The 15,595-nt window shown below is 42.7% G+C and overlaps 1 protein-coding gene across 2 annotated transcripts in view; it reads left to right on the top strand.

Moving 5' to 3' along the window:
- The window catches only part of KCND2 (potassium voltage-gated channel subfamily D member 2), a 440,517-nt gene that overhangs the window by 111,747 nt on the left and 313,175 nt on the right, over positions 1–15,595 (top strand). The window lies entirely within an intron of this gene.

Raw genomic sequence — 15,595 nt, 5'->3', positions numbered from 1 at the left:
GCTGGGGGACTTTGTCTGGACTAGTGAAAAAAAGATGGTGGCTCCTTTTAAGGTCTCCCACTTCTTTTGGAGTTGGGAGGGGTGGTGGCTGGGAGTAGGGCCGGCTCCAGGGTTTTTGCCGCCCTAAGCGGCGCAAAAAAAAAAAAAAAAAAGCCGCGATCGCGATCTGCAGTGGCAATTCGGCGGGAGGTGTTTTGCTCCCAGCGGGAGTGAGGGACCGTCCGCCGAATTGCCGCCGAATAGCTGGACCTGCCACCCCTCTCCGGAGTGGCCGCCCCAAGCACCTGCTTGGCAAGCTGGTGCCTGGAGCCGGCCCTGGGTGGGAGTGAGGGACAAGGCATCAACTGAGCTGGAGAGTGGGCCAGTAGAGCTCAGTGGAGTTCCTCGTTCCATAGGGGAGTTCCCATTCATCAATGAACCAGAGTTGGAAGTGGGCTTAGGGGAAGGTATCCTGTAAAGAAGCTGGGGAATTGGGTTGGGACTCCTAAGGTCTGGTACAATGAGGAGACAACCCCCTTTCCTAGCTAGCAGCCCTGCACCAGGACGAAGTGATTAAGGAAGGAATCATGACTTGCACTGTATAGGTTATTGCTGGTTAGTTCCCAGATGAATTAAGGAATAACGTTGTGATCTAATTAAACCACATTCCATGTGTCTTGTCTTTCTTTTTGTGTGCCTGGGACAATGGCAGAAATTCCCTTCCTTTCGTGCATTATCCTGAGCGTCTTTCCTCTCCAGAGCATAGTGAAATCCAAAACAAATACACATCTTCTCAGAGAGATCATTCTGTAGCTATAGTTGACTGATGTTAGTTAACTGAAAAACTTGAACTTTTTAATAAATCGGGGACATTAGAGACCGAGAGGGTGATATAATTTTAGCTGTAATATTATATTTCTCTGTAGTAAATGGTTCATGTCTTTCACTTTAATCTGTGCAGAAAATTTATATGCCAGTTTAAATGAACAGCTCATTTGTAGCTATGAATAAAATAAAGCTGAAATAAATGGCCAGTAAATTGTAAAAGTCACTTAAAGAAAGTAAGACAGACATTTCTACATGCAAAATGTTTTGTTTCAATAATATTCAATGGGTTTAGTACCATAAGGTGAACTGCTCTACCTAAGCTAAAAGCAAGTCAAGCCTGTTTCATGTTCAATTTCTATGCAGTGATTCAGATGTGTGATGTAAATGGAGATTGTGAACATATCAGAGCATTCAGGACTTCTGTGCACTGAAATCCTGTTGAAGTCATTGGCAGTGTTGTATAGTATCTGTGGAAGAATATGGGCCAGAATACAGAAAGAAAACAAATAAAAATATTCATCTGAATAAAAATACAGAAAATGGGAAGTGAACTCTAAAAACCACTTTTGGTGGAATCTACAAAAAATAAATTAATGGAGATATCCTATCTTCTAGAACTGGAAGGGACCTTGCAAGGTCATGGAGTCCACTTCTGTGCCTTCACTAGCAGGACCAAGTACTGATTTTGCCCCAGATTTCTAAGTGGCCCCCTCAAGGATTAAACTAACAACCCTAGCTTTAGGGGGCTAATGCTCAAACCACTGAGCTATCCCTCTCCCCATCTAGCCTAGTAGTAGTATTTTGTGATGCTAACCCTGGAGGTGCTATGCAGAAGAATGTGATATAGAAGCAATGTCACTATTTCCTCTTCTGGGGTAGTGGAAGCCCTTCTACTGTCTTTGATATTTACAAATATATTCTCCTGATGCTGGCAAACACTTCCTTAAATAAATAAATAAATAGGCAAATGTTTGACTGTTTAACAATCTAACATTAACTCCCAAGTTGTTACTTTTCTCATGCAATTGTGGAGTGGGATAGTTCAGTGGTTTGAGCATTAGCCTACTAAACCCCAGGTTGTGAGTTCAATCTCTCTAGGGGCCACTTAGGGATCTGGGGCAAATTCAGTATTTGGTCCTGCTAGTAAAGGCAGTAGGCTGGACTCAATAGCTTTTCAAGGTCCCTTCCAGTTCTAGGAGATAGGATATCTCCATTAATTAAAAAAATAATTAATCAATTAATTATGATAACTGTAACACCCCAGTCTTGTAGACCTTACTCTGGCAAAATTCTTATTGAATGAATTCCTGGAAACTGAGGATGATATTCTGGCCCCGTTAAAGTCAATGGTAAAACTCCCACTGACTTCATTAGGCCAGAATTTCATCCTACATTTCAGCAGTTTAGTGCAATTGGGGTTTTACCTGAGTAAGAACTAAAGGGTTGGGCCTTATAATATAGTAAATAAAATAATTTGCATTTGTTCCTTTACACATTGCAAGCTAACACTACTATCTCATAAATTTGTAAATGTTTAACTGGTTAAAACAATGAACATAAAATAGTACAACAAAAATCGGTTCATTAAAAAAAAAAAAGGCTCAGCTATTAAATAGTAAACCAGTGATGTCAAACATCTGGCCTGTTGTTGTTTTCCTCTGGCCTGTTTTCCACATACCAGTCCTGCAGAATGCAAACAAGCATGTTAAAACATAATTTCTATCTCTTATGGCTGCAGGAATAGTTTTGTGAAAGTGATCCAATATAACCCTGTTTCAGACAGCCTGAAATTACAACTTGAAGAAAGGGATGAACTGGCCTATTCATCTCAATGGAAAATCTCAGTCTGAAATCTAACAATGACACAAAAAAGGCTAGATTTTTTTTTTCAAATAGATAAGGTGTTTTAAATTTTTTCTGTCTATTTTAGTCCATAGACTTTCTTTATACTGGTAGATCACAATGAATTTTGTGCATAAAGCATGGCATGGCTAGAAAGTACTTTCTAGTCTGGGTTCTACCTTCAACAGTTATGGGTAAAAAAATAGAACAGAGAACATCCTGGCAGTCTCAGAATGAGTAACGCAGTATTAAATGCCTGGCTATACTGGAAATAATTAGTTAGGGTCAGTTTCTGATATGCTTACTCACTAGTCACTACCCTTCAAGTACAGTAACTCCTCACTTAATGTTGTAGTTATGTTCCTGAAAAATGTGACTTTAAGTGAAACGATGTTAAGTGAATCCAATTTCCCCATAAGAATTAATGTAAATGTGGGGGGATTAGGTTCCAGGGAAAAAAATTTATGCCAGACAAAAGGCATTATATACATTTTAAACAAGCAATTTAATACAGGTATAATTTTTAAACAATTTTAAACAAGCAATTTAATACTACAGTCATCACTGCTGAGTATGAAGCTTGGTTGAGGTGGTGGAGTCAGAGAGTGGAAGAGGATGGATTGTCCGGCTGCTCCTCTTGCTGTTCTTGCAAGCACAGGCACTGACTTTGCCGGGGGCAGGGGGCTCAACCCTCAGTCCATCCACTACACCCCTTCTCCCAAGCCCCCACCCTTGACCCACCTCTTCTCCTCCCCACCTCCTGCCCCTTTACTTTGCACGCTGCATCCTCACTCCTCCCTGCTCCCTTCTGAACGCTGCAAGCCAGCTGATTGCCGTGGGCAGGAGGCAGGGGAGGGAAGGGGGAGGCACACCGAGTCCTCGCGCCTCCCCCCTCCCTCCTGCCCAGGGCAATCAGCTGGCTTGCGGCGTTTAGGAGGCAGTAGGGAGGGGGGAGGAGCAAGGACTTGGTGTGCAGGCTCCCCCTTCCTCCCCTCCTCCCCTCCACCTCCTGCCCGGGGCAATCAGCTGGTTTGCATTGTTTAGGAGGAAGGGACGGGAGAGGGAGCCTGCGCGCCGAGTCCTCGCTCCTCCCCCCTCCCTCCTGCCTCCTAAACACCGCAAGCCAACTGATTACCGCGGGCGGGAGGCGGTGGGAGGAGGGGGAAGGCGCTGATCCGCGGGGTCTGCTGGTGGACGGAATGCGCTGTGGGGACGGGGACGGGAAGCGTAGGGAGGCTGCCAGCTGTGGAGAAAGCAGGCAGCCAAACAACGTAAGAGTGGAGCATTGCACAACTTTAAATGAGCATGTTCCCTAATTGATCAGCAACGTAACAATGAAACAACGTTAACTGGGACGACTTTAGGTGAGGAGTTACTGTAGTCTTATTGAAATCAATGAGACCATTTGGGGAGAAAGGTGGAAATTATTAGCTATGGGCCAGAATATGATCCATTCTGTCCCACAACTAATTATTTCTACCTGTGACATGTTCCAAGGTATCCCAAATTGGAGCTGATGACTTTCTAAATAGTTTCTAGATAGCATCATGAGGCAGATATTATTTTCATCCATGTGGGAAGAAGTTTATATTTAAATATGCTTTATGTCTCACTGAAACTTGAAACTAACAATATGTGAAAGAGAGTTGAGAATTTGATTATCCTTTGAGGCAAAAATCTGAGTCTGCCCTTTTTACAGTAAAAAAATTAACGCAGTACTGTATGCTTTTTATTTAAAATCTGATCAGCGTCATATCTTCTGTCCATCTCTCTCAGTTTAATAAGTTTGCAAAATATACACAAGTATAATTCTGGCTTTAACTTTAATTTAAAAAGTGCAAATTATTTTTCTCTCGTGAATTATTTTCCACATTTATTTAAAATGTATCAAATGTAAAAAGAAAAAAATTCAAAAGGAGATTATTTGCTTCACAATGTATGTATATATTTCCTGCACCTTTAATGGTTCTCCTAAAGACAAATCTAAATTTGAAGAAACTATGTTGATTAAAAAAAAGTTACTTTTGAATACTCTGGTTAAGGAGCTGGTATAAATGCTAACACAAATCTTGATGCCTGAAAGTTGCACACACGCACACACACACACAAAGATATATGAAAATAATATATTGCACACTTTAAAACAATTAGGATACATTGATGTAGATCAGATAATAATTCTGTTCTATCTAGGAATTTACATGGTATTCATCAGCCTAGTATGTGAGCACTTCACAATCATTTATTGATTTTATACTCACAACATCACCTGTGTTATCTCCTTTTTACAGGTGGGGACTGATGCATACAGTAAATTAAATGTCTTGGCCAAGCTCATACAGCAAGTTGTAAGTGAGCTGGTAATTAAATCCAAACCCCCTGCATCCTAATCCAGTGCCTTATCTGCCAGAACATCTTTAGTAAGATGTTAGTATTTATAGAACAGAAATATCAAGCCTAATGACTGATTCTTTAGTCGCCAAAACTAGGGGTGATATATTGGCATGGGGGGAAATATGCACATCTGAGCAACTGGCAACCCTTCTCTCCATCCTCATCACTGCCAGCTGCTTGAGGAGTGTATCTTCAGTTGTCCATGCAGTAGAACAGGAATGACTACTTCTATGGAAAATGAACGCTCTAGGGCATTGGGATTGGTCATAAGGTGACCTGTCCATAGGCACTCTGCTCTTACCATTTGTGCCAGTGAACAAGCAAACCTGGAGAGCTTAGTGGCCAAGGAAGAACTTATTCATCTTGTATGGAGACTTGTGCAGCTGACAAATCTGTACCTGTTGGCTCTTATACACCTGCTGTGGTATGCAAAGCGCCTCCAGACTTTGCAGGTTGATGCAGCATCAGACAGTTGATACATGTATATGCCCCTTCTTGGGATTACCAAAATGAAATTTTAAAAAATGCACACATGAACCTCATTAAAACCTCCTTTATTCAGCTCTCAATCTTCTGATTCTCCTCTCAGTTACACTGATGTAAACTTAGAGTCATTCCACTGATGTCAGTAGATATACACTGATGTCAGTATCATTGGAAATTCACCAGTATTTTCTCAAAATGTGTAGGTGATTTCTTAGAGACAGATACAGACATCACAAATGTGTCTTTCATTAAAATTACAGGCTCAAGCAATACCAGTCTTCAATGCATTATGTTAAGGCTACATTTTAGTCATGGGTATTTTTAGTAAAGGTCATGGACAGGTCATGGACCATAAACAAAAATTCACGGGCCCGTGACCTGTCCATGACTTTTACTAAAAATACCCGCCCAGATTAAAAGTTGGGCAGGGGGCTGCGGGTACTCGGGGTGGGGGGCTGTCCAGGAGTGCCATAGGTGCTGGGGATTTGGCCCGGGACCCCCACTGGTAGTAGGGGTGTGGGCTGCAGCGCGCAGCATGGGACCCCTGCTGGGGGTGGGGGATTGGCAGGGCTTCCTACCCAGCTCCGCGTCCCTGCAGCTCCTAAGCAGCTGAGGGAGGGGCCAGGGCAGGGGCTCCGCTGCTCCTGCCACAAGTGCTGGCTGCCACAGCTCCCATTGGCTGGGAACTGCAGCCAATGGGAACTGTGGAGGCATGGCCTGTGGGTGTGGGTAGCATGCGGCGCGGAGCCCCCCCCAGTCCCTCTGCTACCTAGGAGCTGCAGGGGGCCATGCCAATGGGAGCTGGGGAGCCCCACACCCAGAAATAAGCGCTCCTCCCCCCTACACTCCCCAACCCTCTGCCCCTAGCCCTGAGGCCCCTCCCATACACCCAAACTGTTGCTGCTGGCCCAGGGGCTGTCTGGCTCGGGCAGCCCCTGAGCCAGCACCACCCGCTGCAAAAGTCACTGAGGTCACGGAAAGTCACGGAATCTGTGACCTCTGTGACAGACTCTCAGCCTTAATTATGATCCACACCCGGTTCATCAGCATCTTCTCATACTTTGATTTTGATAATCTAAGATGGGCTGTTCATGTGAATAAGGTGAGCCAGTTCTCATGCTAAATTGATTAGTTTGCACCTCCAAAATAATTAGTTCCTTATGTTCCTTGCCTAAAGGCAATTTATGTTACATTCCAAACAGCCACACAGTTCATAGTCCTGTCCAGGTTACTGTCCAATGTAAATTCAGCTATAGAATATTTGCTTCCCTGCACTATAGCGATATAGGTTAATGAAATATACTCTTGGAAGAAAAAAACAAGCAAAGATCTGAAGTACAGCTAAGAGCAGTGATGAATGTATTTACTATTGCCTGTGTTATTCAGACCCTTCTGTTCTACTGTTTAGTTCCAGTTCAGATTATTAACAGCTGCTCAGACCAAATTCCTATATAGCTGGTAGGGGGATGGGCACAATATAAACACTTGGATTGATAGTTGGATGTAGTATGTTAGGGCCATACTTCTGCTGGCCTTTTATTTCTGAAATGAAAACATTATGAACTCCAATATACAACTGTACATTTATTCTATTATATCCAATGAAGGAGACTTGGACAGTAGGTACTTACAGACATCAGTTGTATAAGTAACAAAGATTATTTACTACTAAGGCTGCTTAAAATAGTTGTGCTGTGATTGCTGAGGCACAGGAGACTGAAAACTATATTACAGTGAATGATTCTACAGCAAAAGCAGCTACGTGGAGGCAGCTTTTGTGGCAAATGGTATGATGAGGTCACCTAAAGATACTTAAAGCAAGCTTTAAAAATTGGCATTATTCTGTAGTAATGTAACAGTTACTGATTTACAATTTCTCAAAAATTACAGTAAGAATCAAATTAAGGCTGTCTCTTAAATTACTGAGGCTTAATAAGATAAGAAATCTCTAAGTGAGGTCATCTTTACTATGAATGGAAATACCTGTACATTAAAGAGAAGGTCACTTTTATGTAATGATAATCACATAAATCCCTCATATATGACTGTTACAGTAAGTAAGGCACTTTATGGATCTTAGCATTTTAGTAACATTCATTCTTATATGACCTTTATTTGTATTAGTATTAAAACTAAAAATCCATTAAAATATGTGACCATAAAAAGGTCATATTTTAGTTTTTGAAATATTGGATCTGAAGATTTATTTTCATCACATATTGCATATCCTAAAACCATCATAAAATAAGCCTGATAGAATACTCTCACTGTGATATTGACTCTGATGTTTGTACCACTTCATAAGCAGACTTCCTAGATTCAATTTTGAAGTAAATTAACATTCCATTTATTCATGTTTTCACATCTAAATTACCCTAGAAAGAAGCTAACCAAGATGATAGTTCCATAAAAGTCTGTTAGTTAAAAGTTAATCTTTGTCTCACCATTCATTTACTCATTTTCCCCCTTAGTACGTTTAAAGAGAGAGGCTGGTTATTCTGTTTGAATTGTACCACATATTATGCCACATGTACATAATATACATATTCCCACAAACCATTCCAAGAAGACCGTAAATTCTTGTGGTGATATTCCTGTGGATTTTTATGATGGAAACTATTATGAAACCAGCAGGAAATCATAACAGTGTTTTATGGAATGATTACAGAATATTTTCCCCCAAGATTACTTCTATAACATGGCTAACTATAGATGTTTTCAGATACACTGTAAAAGAAAGGGAAGGGCCAGAACAGATTTTGAATCTGTAATTTTCACCCAAATTTTCTGAAGTTTCCTTTGGGTATGGGCTCCGAAGATTTTTTTATAGGGAGAAGAAAATCCCAGGAACATCATGAAATATTTTAACAATAGGTGTGTTTTTTTCTAATATTCTAGGAAAATTATGTAAAATACACTGTTAAGCATTTGCCTAGTTTGATATGATAGTACAGTATAGCAATTTTTTGTATTGTATCCTTCATAAAAAAAGGATTGTAAAATTCTTGACAACTAATTAGTCTGTGTATATCAGGTTCATTTCAGAAATGTTTCTGAATGGGTCAGTATCTTCTTAGTTATAAATATGGGGTTAAAATAGTTAATTAAGGACCATTGTTGTTGATATTTATTATTTTGAGTGCCCAAAACTAGACAGCAAGTAAAGACTTGGGGCCTGATTCTCAGTTGGTGTAAATCATAGGGTTGCTAACTTTCTAATTGCTGACAACCGAACCCCCTTGCTCCACCTCTTCCCTTCAAGGCCCCACCCCTGCTCCACCTCTTCTCCTAGGCCATGCCCCTGCTCTGCCTCTTCTCCCAAGGCCCCTCCCATGCGCCACCTTTTCCCCGTGGCCCCTCTCCCTGCTCCGCCTCTTCTCCAAAGCCTCGCCCCCGCTTGCTCCTCTCTCTCCCTTTCCCCCATCACTTGCTCCTCCCCCCCTTCCTCATAGATGGATCCTCTCCACCTCCCTCCTGCCTGCCCACGAGATGCAGGTAAGAGGCAGCCCCAGTTGAGCAGTGACTGGACTTTTGGTATCCAGACAATACATATGATCGGACACTGCCAGGTCCCCTTTTTGACCAAACTTTCCGGTCAAAAACTGGACACCAGGCAACCCTAGTAAATCAGTGCAACAATGTTTAAGTCAATGTAGCCATGACAATTTACCCCAGCTGGGGATCTGTTCCTCAGTTCCTGCACCAAAGAGCTGACAGTCTGTAACTGACATGATGTAACAAGTGAGGTTCATAAATATATCAAAACAGAGAGAAAATTAAGGGTTAAAATAAGCAGGTAACACAGTTTAACTCAGCATGGCATAAACCCATCTTGGTGGTTCTGTTACTCAGGGGCAAGGGGTTGGTTTGATTTGGTATTGTGTGGGGGCATCAGGCATGGTCAGGCTGGGTTTCAAACACTGTGTTTGATATTTCTAGATGCATTAATCTAATATTCCAGGAGGCCTATGAGTCGTAGGAGTGCTTCTTTTTGATTGGATTAATTTGTTTTCTTTTTGTGTGTGTCTGTTTCTTCTGTTGTTCTCTGTCTCTTCTTCCATTTTTCTTTCCCTTTGTGATGTCTTCTTCCATCCTCTGTCTTTTTGGCACCTCCTCTACCTACCCTCACCATATCCCGGGCTAACTAGCAAACATCAGACAGAGCAGGTAGGATTACTGCTAGGATTACTGCTAGAATGTGGAATCCAGAAGCGTGATGAGGTGTGGAGCAGAGTGCTTACACAGGAGCATTTCAGGAGCTGAATATTTCTAGTGTCTTATGCTGGTAATGTTTCTGTAATGCTTCTGCTTTCTTCTCTATTTGCAACTAGATCTTATTTTATTATTTAGTGTAATACCCAGACCCCCGTGTCTCCTTTCCTATATCAGCCAGCACCATGTACAGCTGAGGGTACAGTGGGCAAGTTCAGGCTTTCCAGACCCTTTTCCCACATATTACACCCACACACTAAGCTAGGTGGCATTTCCTCCTCCACATGCAGGGCAGTGTCAGGAGGACCCACTGTTCATGGACTTTTGACATCGTAATTCACCCAAATCTGAAACCTGGATTTTATTTTTTACTAATTTATTGTAATGCCAGTGGATATCGATTCCCTCTTCCACACAACCTTCTCTTACCACTGCAACCCCCTCAGCTGCCCGGCCTTACTCGTCTTGTCCATTATGCATCCTACCTCCTCCTTTGCCTCTTCTCTCCCTCTTTCCCCTATTTACATTCATCTCTTTGTTCCCCACCCCCCTTTGTTCACTCCCCTTTCTTACTCCTGCATATCCTTTCTGCCACCTCTGCCACTCATACTTATGCTGAGTAGCACCTTCTTCCTCAAACAGACTTTCTGGATAGCAGAATGTGCTCCTAAATGGTGTATTGTCTGGACTTGCAGCCAAATTTTCTTTTCTTTTCTTTTCACTAAAGATCAGCTTATTTTTTGCTAAAATGAAATGTATTTAAACCATTCATTTGATTTCAGATTATGTAAATATGTGAAGATTTAAAGATTTAAAGCTTGAGGATGATTGCTTAATTTAATTTCAGGTCATAGGATGGTTGCTTAATTTTTTTTCAGGTTACTTATAAACTGTTCTCAGTGCCGAGTTCCTCCATCTCTTGCTGGAGTATCTCCAGAAAATACTAAATGCATAGCCTTCTGTTTTGAATTTTAAAAAGGAATAGGTCAGGTCGGGCCATCAATTTTAAGGCAGAATTCTCATAGACTCATAGACTTTAAGATCAGAAGAGACCATTGTGATTATCTAGTCTGACCTCCTGCACACTCCGGGACACAGAGCCTCACCCGGCCCCTCCTGCAATAGACCCATAACCTCTGGCTGAGTTATTGAAGTCCTCAAATCATGATATAAAGACCTCAAGTTACATGGAATCCACCATTTACTCTAATTTAAACAGCAAGTGACGCAGTCCCCATGCTTCAGGGGAAAGCAAAAAACCTGCCAAGCTGACCTGGGGGGAAATTCCAACCCCAAATATGGTAATCAGTTGAACCCTGAGCATGTTGACAAGTCCCACCAGCCAGATATCTGGAAAAGAATTCTCTGTAGTAAGTCAGAGCCCTCCCCATCTAGTGCCCCAGCTCTGGCTGTTGGGGATTTTTGCTACTAGTGGTGGCAGATGGGTTACATGCCATTGTAGGAAATCTCATCATACCATCCCCACCATAATCTTATCAAGCACAGTGTTAAAACAAGTTAGGATTTTTGCCCCACTATTCCAGAACTTCACTCCTCTGATATTAAGAAACCTTTGTCTAATTTCAAGCCTAAACTTATTGATGGCCAGTTTATATCTCTATGTTTTTGTGTCATCATTGTCACTTAACTTAAATAACTCCTCTCCCTTCCTGGTATTTATCCCTCTGATGTATTTATAGAGAACAATCATATCTCCCTTCAATCTTCTTTTGGTTAGGCTAAATAAGCGAACCTCTTTGAGTCTCCTCTTGTAAGCTAGGTTTTCTATTCCTCTGATCATCCTAGTAGTGTTTGTCTGCACCTGTTCCAGTTTGAATTAATCTTTCTTAAACACGGGAGAACAGAATTGTACACAGTATTCCAGATGAGTGTTCACCAGTGCCTTGTATAATGGCAATAACACTTCCCTATCTCTACTGAAAATACCTCGCCTGATACATCCAAGGATTGCATTAGCCTTTTTCATAGCTGCATCACATTGGTAGCTCATAGTCATCCTGTGAACAACCAATACACCCAGGTCTTCCTACTCCTGTATTGCTTCCAACAGATATGTCCCCAGCTTATAGCAAAAACATTTGTTAGTCCATAAGTGCATGACCTTGCACTATTGAATTTCATGCCATTTCTGTCACTCCAGCTTTCAAGGTCCTTCAGATCTTCTTGTATGATATTCTGGTCCTCTTCCGTATTGACAACCCCTCCCAACTTTGTGTCATCCACAGATTTCATTAGCACACTTCTACTTTTTGTGCTGAGGTCATGAATGAAAATGTTAAATAAGTTTGGTCCCAAGACCTATCACTGAGGAACTCCACTAGTATTTTCCCTCAAGCCTGACAATTCACCTTTCAGTATAACCCATTGTAGTCTCCCTTTAGTTAGTTCCTTATCCACATTTCAATTCTAATATTAATCCCCATCTCCAATTTAACTAAGATTTTCCCATGTGGAACTGTATCAAATGCCTTACTGAAATCAGGTAGATTAGATTTACTGCATTTCCTTTGTCTAAAAAAAGCCAGCTATCTTCTCAAAGAAAGAGATCAGGTTGGTCTCACATGGTCTTTTCTACCTTTTGTAAAACCATGTTGTATTTTATACCAATTCTCCCTTGATACCAATGGAAATTTCTGCTTAAAATTGACTATAAGTTATGGCTTAATAATTTCAGAAATAGATTGGCTCACTTTTTCATAATAGATGTGATGGAGAACACAAAAGAAATCGATGGATTTTATATTTTCAAAAGCAGTTATTAAGAGGTAATAGAAAATTCATTAATTTTTCAGCTTTTTGATCAATGATGATCATTATTAAGCAAAATAGGAAAACCTGTGATTTTTAGTTAAAAATCAAGTTTTACTTCCCAAAATTGAGAAATATTATATTTCATGTAGGAAATTACTTAACAATAATTAACAGTAACAATGATTTGACTGGCAGAAATGGGTTCCAAACCAATTTTCCCAGTAAACGCCTATTCTTGGAATCTAAAACTGCTTTTGACAATCAAATCAACACTCACTTCGACAATATGCCATTTAAAAATCCCATTGGATAAAGGTGTTTTCATTTAAAAACACTGTTCATTAAAATATCTGGGAAGTTCTTTACAGAACATTATACAACATGGGAAATCCTATTTGATTTATTGTTTGTTTGTTTTGATGTAAACAAAAATATGCTAATACTGCAAAAGAATCATTAATGTGGGTCTGTAGATAGTGAGCACATGCAGTGAAGTAATTATGACTCGAAAGGTGGGTGGAAAGACAAGAAACTGGCTTTACAGTTGCTCATGGTCTCTGCTGTTTCCTTTTTAAATTTTTGCTGTCTTCCCAGTCTCTCAGGTTTCCCCCTTCAAGTCCCCCTATCTCCCACCTATTCTACAAGCCTTCCTCCAGTCTCCATGCATCTGAAGAAGTGAGGTTTTTTACCCACGAAAGCTTACGCCCAAATAAATCTGTTAGTCTTTAAGGTGCCACCGGACTCCTTGTTGTTTTTCCAGTCTTACTGTAATTTATTTCTACCCATCCTCCCCACACACTCACTGTCTCTGGTTTCTAGTTTCCCTAGCCTCCACTTACATTTTGATATCTCTTTTTAATCCTCCCAATGTTCTGGAAGTCAGAATCTCTTCCCTACAACCTGCTGGACTTGGTAAGTGGCCTTTTCTCTGCTGCTCCCCCTGGTGACCAGCTGCATGTAGAGCCAGAGCTCTCTCTGCTGCTGAGCAGTTGTTGAGTGGCTCTCTGAAGTGGATGTGGGGAGAGGCACCTGAGCACTGCAGGACACAGCACAGGTCACTGCTTCTGTCCTCCAGATCTTTTGTCCTCTTCCCTTCTACAAGGCTAAGAGTGGGGGTGAAAGAAACTGTCATCACCTCCTACCTGAAAATTGTAGGGCTGATGTCCTCTCCCGCCCCACCATCATAATATTTAGTCCCATGTTCATGATTAAAAAGTGTCCTCAATTTTGGGAGAGATTACTGGTTGCAGTGATGTCATCCTTTTTATGGCTAGGGAATATCTCTCAAACTGGCAGAAACTTCCAAAACAGAGAAAACCTTTTTTAAGTGCAACCACTGTACTGACTGTGTTCTGTCCCAACAAGGTCCATAAGGAGCACCCTGTACAGATTATTCCTGCACAGAACAGGGACAGAATCAATCTGTGATATTTGGGGCAGACAGGTGAAAAAAGAATCCTGGCTGACCACCCCTCTGGCCTCAAGTACCACTCCAGGACAACCCCTCAGGGTTGCAGACAGTGATTGCCCCATCTTGCAGACAACATCCACAGTAGGAGGCTCAAAGGGAGGAAATGTCATTGAAGTTTCCCTTGTATAGTTCCTCCCAGCTTGTTTTCTTAAGGGGCATCAGGGTTTGCTCTCCTAATAGAACTAGTGCCAGTCCATTCCCTCCCCCAGACTGGATCCCCTCATCTCTGCAGAAGTCTAAGGCCGTCTTTGTGGACATTCTGCCCCTGGCAGTGAATGTAACTCAGGGCTTCTCCAGCTATTATTGCCCCAAGGAAGCCTCTGTGCTCAAGTGAATTTAGGGTTATAGACAGGGCTGGTGCAACCATTTAGGCAAACTAGGCGGCCGTCTAGGGTGCCTAGTGGTTGGGGGTGCCTAAAAGCCCACTCAGGCGAGGAGGTGGAGTGAAGGTGAGCTGGGGCGGGGAGGGCCGCCCACAGTAATTGGGGCGGGGGGCGCACAGGGGAACCGCTCCCCGCCCCAGATCACTTCCACTCTGCCTCCTCCGCTGAGCACACAGCCCCCGCTCTAAGTCTCCTCCAGTCGGCGTTGCAAGCCTGGGAGGGGAGGAGAATTAGAGCGGCACCGGCATGCTCAGCGGAGGAGGCGGAGCCGAGGTGAGCTGGGGCAGGCTCCCCAGGCGGGGTTAGCTGCCGTGGGGGGGAGTCTCCGCAGACGGGGTTAGCTGCCGCAGGGGGGAGCTCCCCAGGCGTGGTTAGCTGCCGTGGAGGCGGGCTCCCCGGGCTGGGTGTCTCCCCGGGCGGGGTTAGCTGCCGCGGAGGGGGGGTAGCTGCTGCGGGGGGGAGGGGATCCGGACGGGGGGGTTGGCGGACTCCCCAGGTCGGGGGCTGGATTAGCTGCCGCGGGGGGACGGGGTTAGCTGGGGGGGACGGGGGGTCGCAAGGTGGAAATTTCGCCTAGGGTGCGAAACTTCCTTGCACCAGCTCTGGTTATAGACGAGCATTTTCCAAACATTAATCTTCCAATGTACGTGAAAATTATCATCCTATTATGGAGGTGGGGTTACTGGGGCAGATAGGATAAGTGACTTGATTAAAGTGATACATGAAGGTAATGTCAGGGCCAGGATTCAAATGCAGGAATCTTTATTTCTCAGTCCTGTCTTTCGTCCTCTAATGCTCAAAAGGCGATGGGTGCTAGTGAAAACTGCAATAGCCCCTTGCTGTGGCCAAAAGCTACATTGATTGCACAGCACAGAAGTCTGCTCAGCTGTTGGTAGCCTGTCAGTGGCTGGTAGGGAGATTATAACCGTCCTGGTGGTATCAATGGCAACTTGATGTTGTGTGTTATTGCCTGCTTGCAGGGATACCCTTAAGGTGCAATAGATGAAGATTTTAGGGTTGTTTTCTGCTTATTATCATCCCTGGGAAAAGCTGACTGGATACACTGGCATTGCAACAATCAGTGTAGACTTCTTTTTTGTGATTCCATGCAAAGGGCCAAATTCTGTGCTCACTTACACCAGTGTACATCTCAAGTAAGTCTGTTGGCTTAAATCCAAAATTAGTGTGTTGATTTACAATGAGGACAGAATATGGGCTCACTGAATTT

This window comes from Malaclemys terrapin, chromosome 1 (assembly GCF_027887155.1).
Source record: "Malaclemys terrapin pileata isolate rMalTer1 chromosome 1, rMalTer1.hap1, whole genome shotgun sequence".
In the NCBI taxonomy this organism is placed as follows: domain Eukaryota; kingdom Metazoa; phylum Chordata; order Testudines; family Emydidae; genus Malaclemys; species Malaclemys terrapin.
The sequence above is the reverse complement of the archived record's forward strand: the minus strand, read 5'-3'. Positions and strand labels throughout refer to the sequence as shown.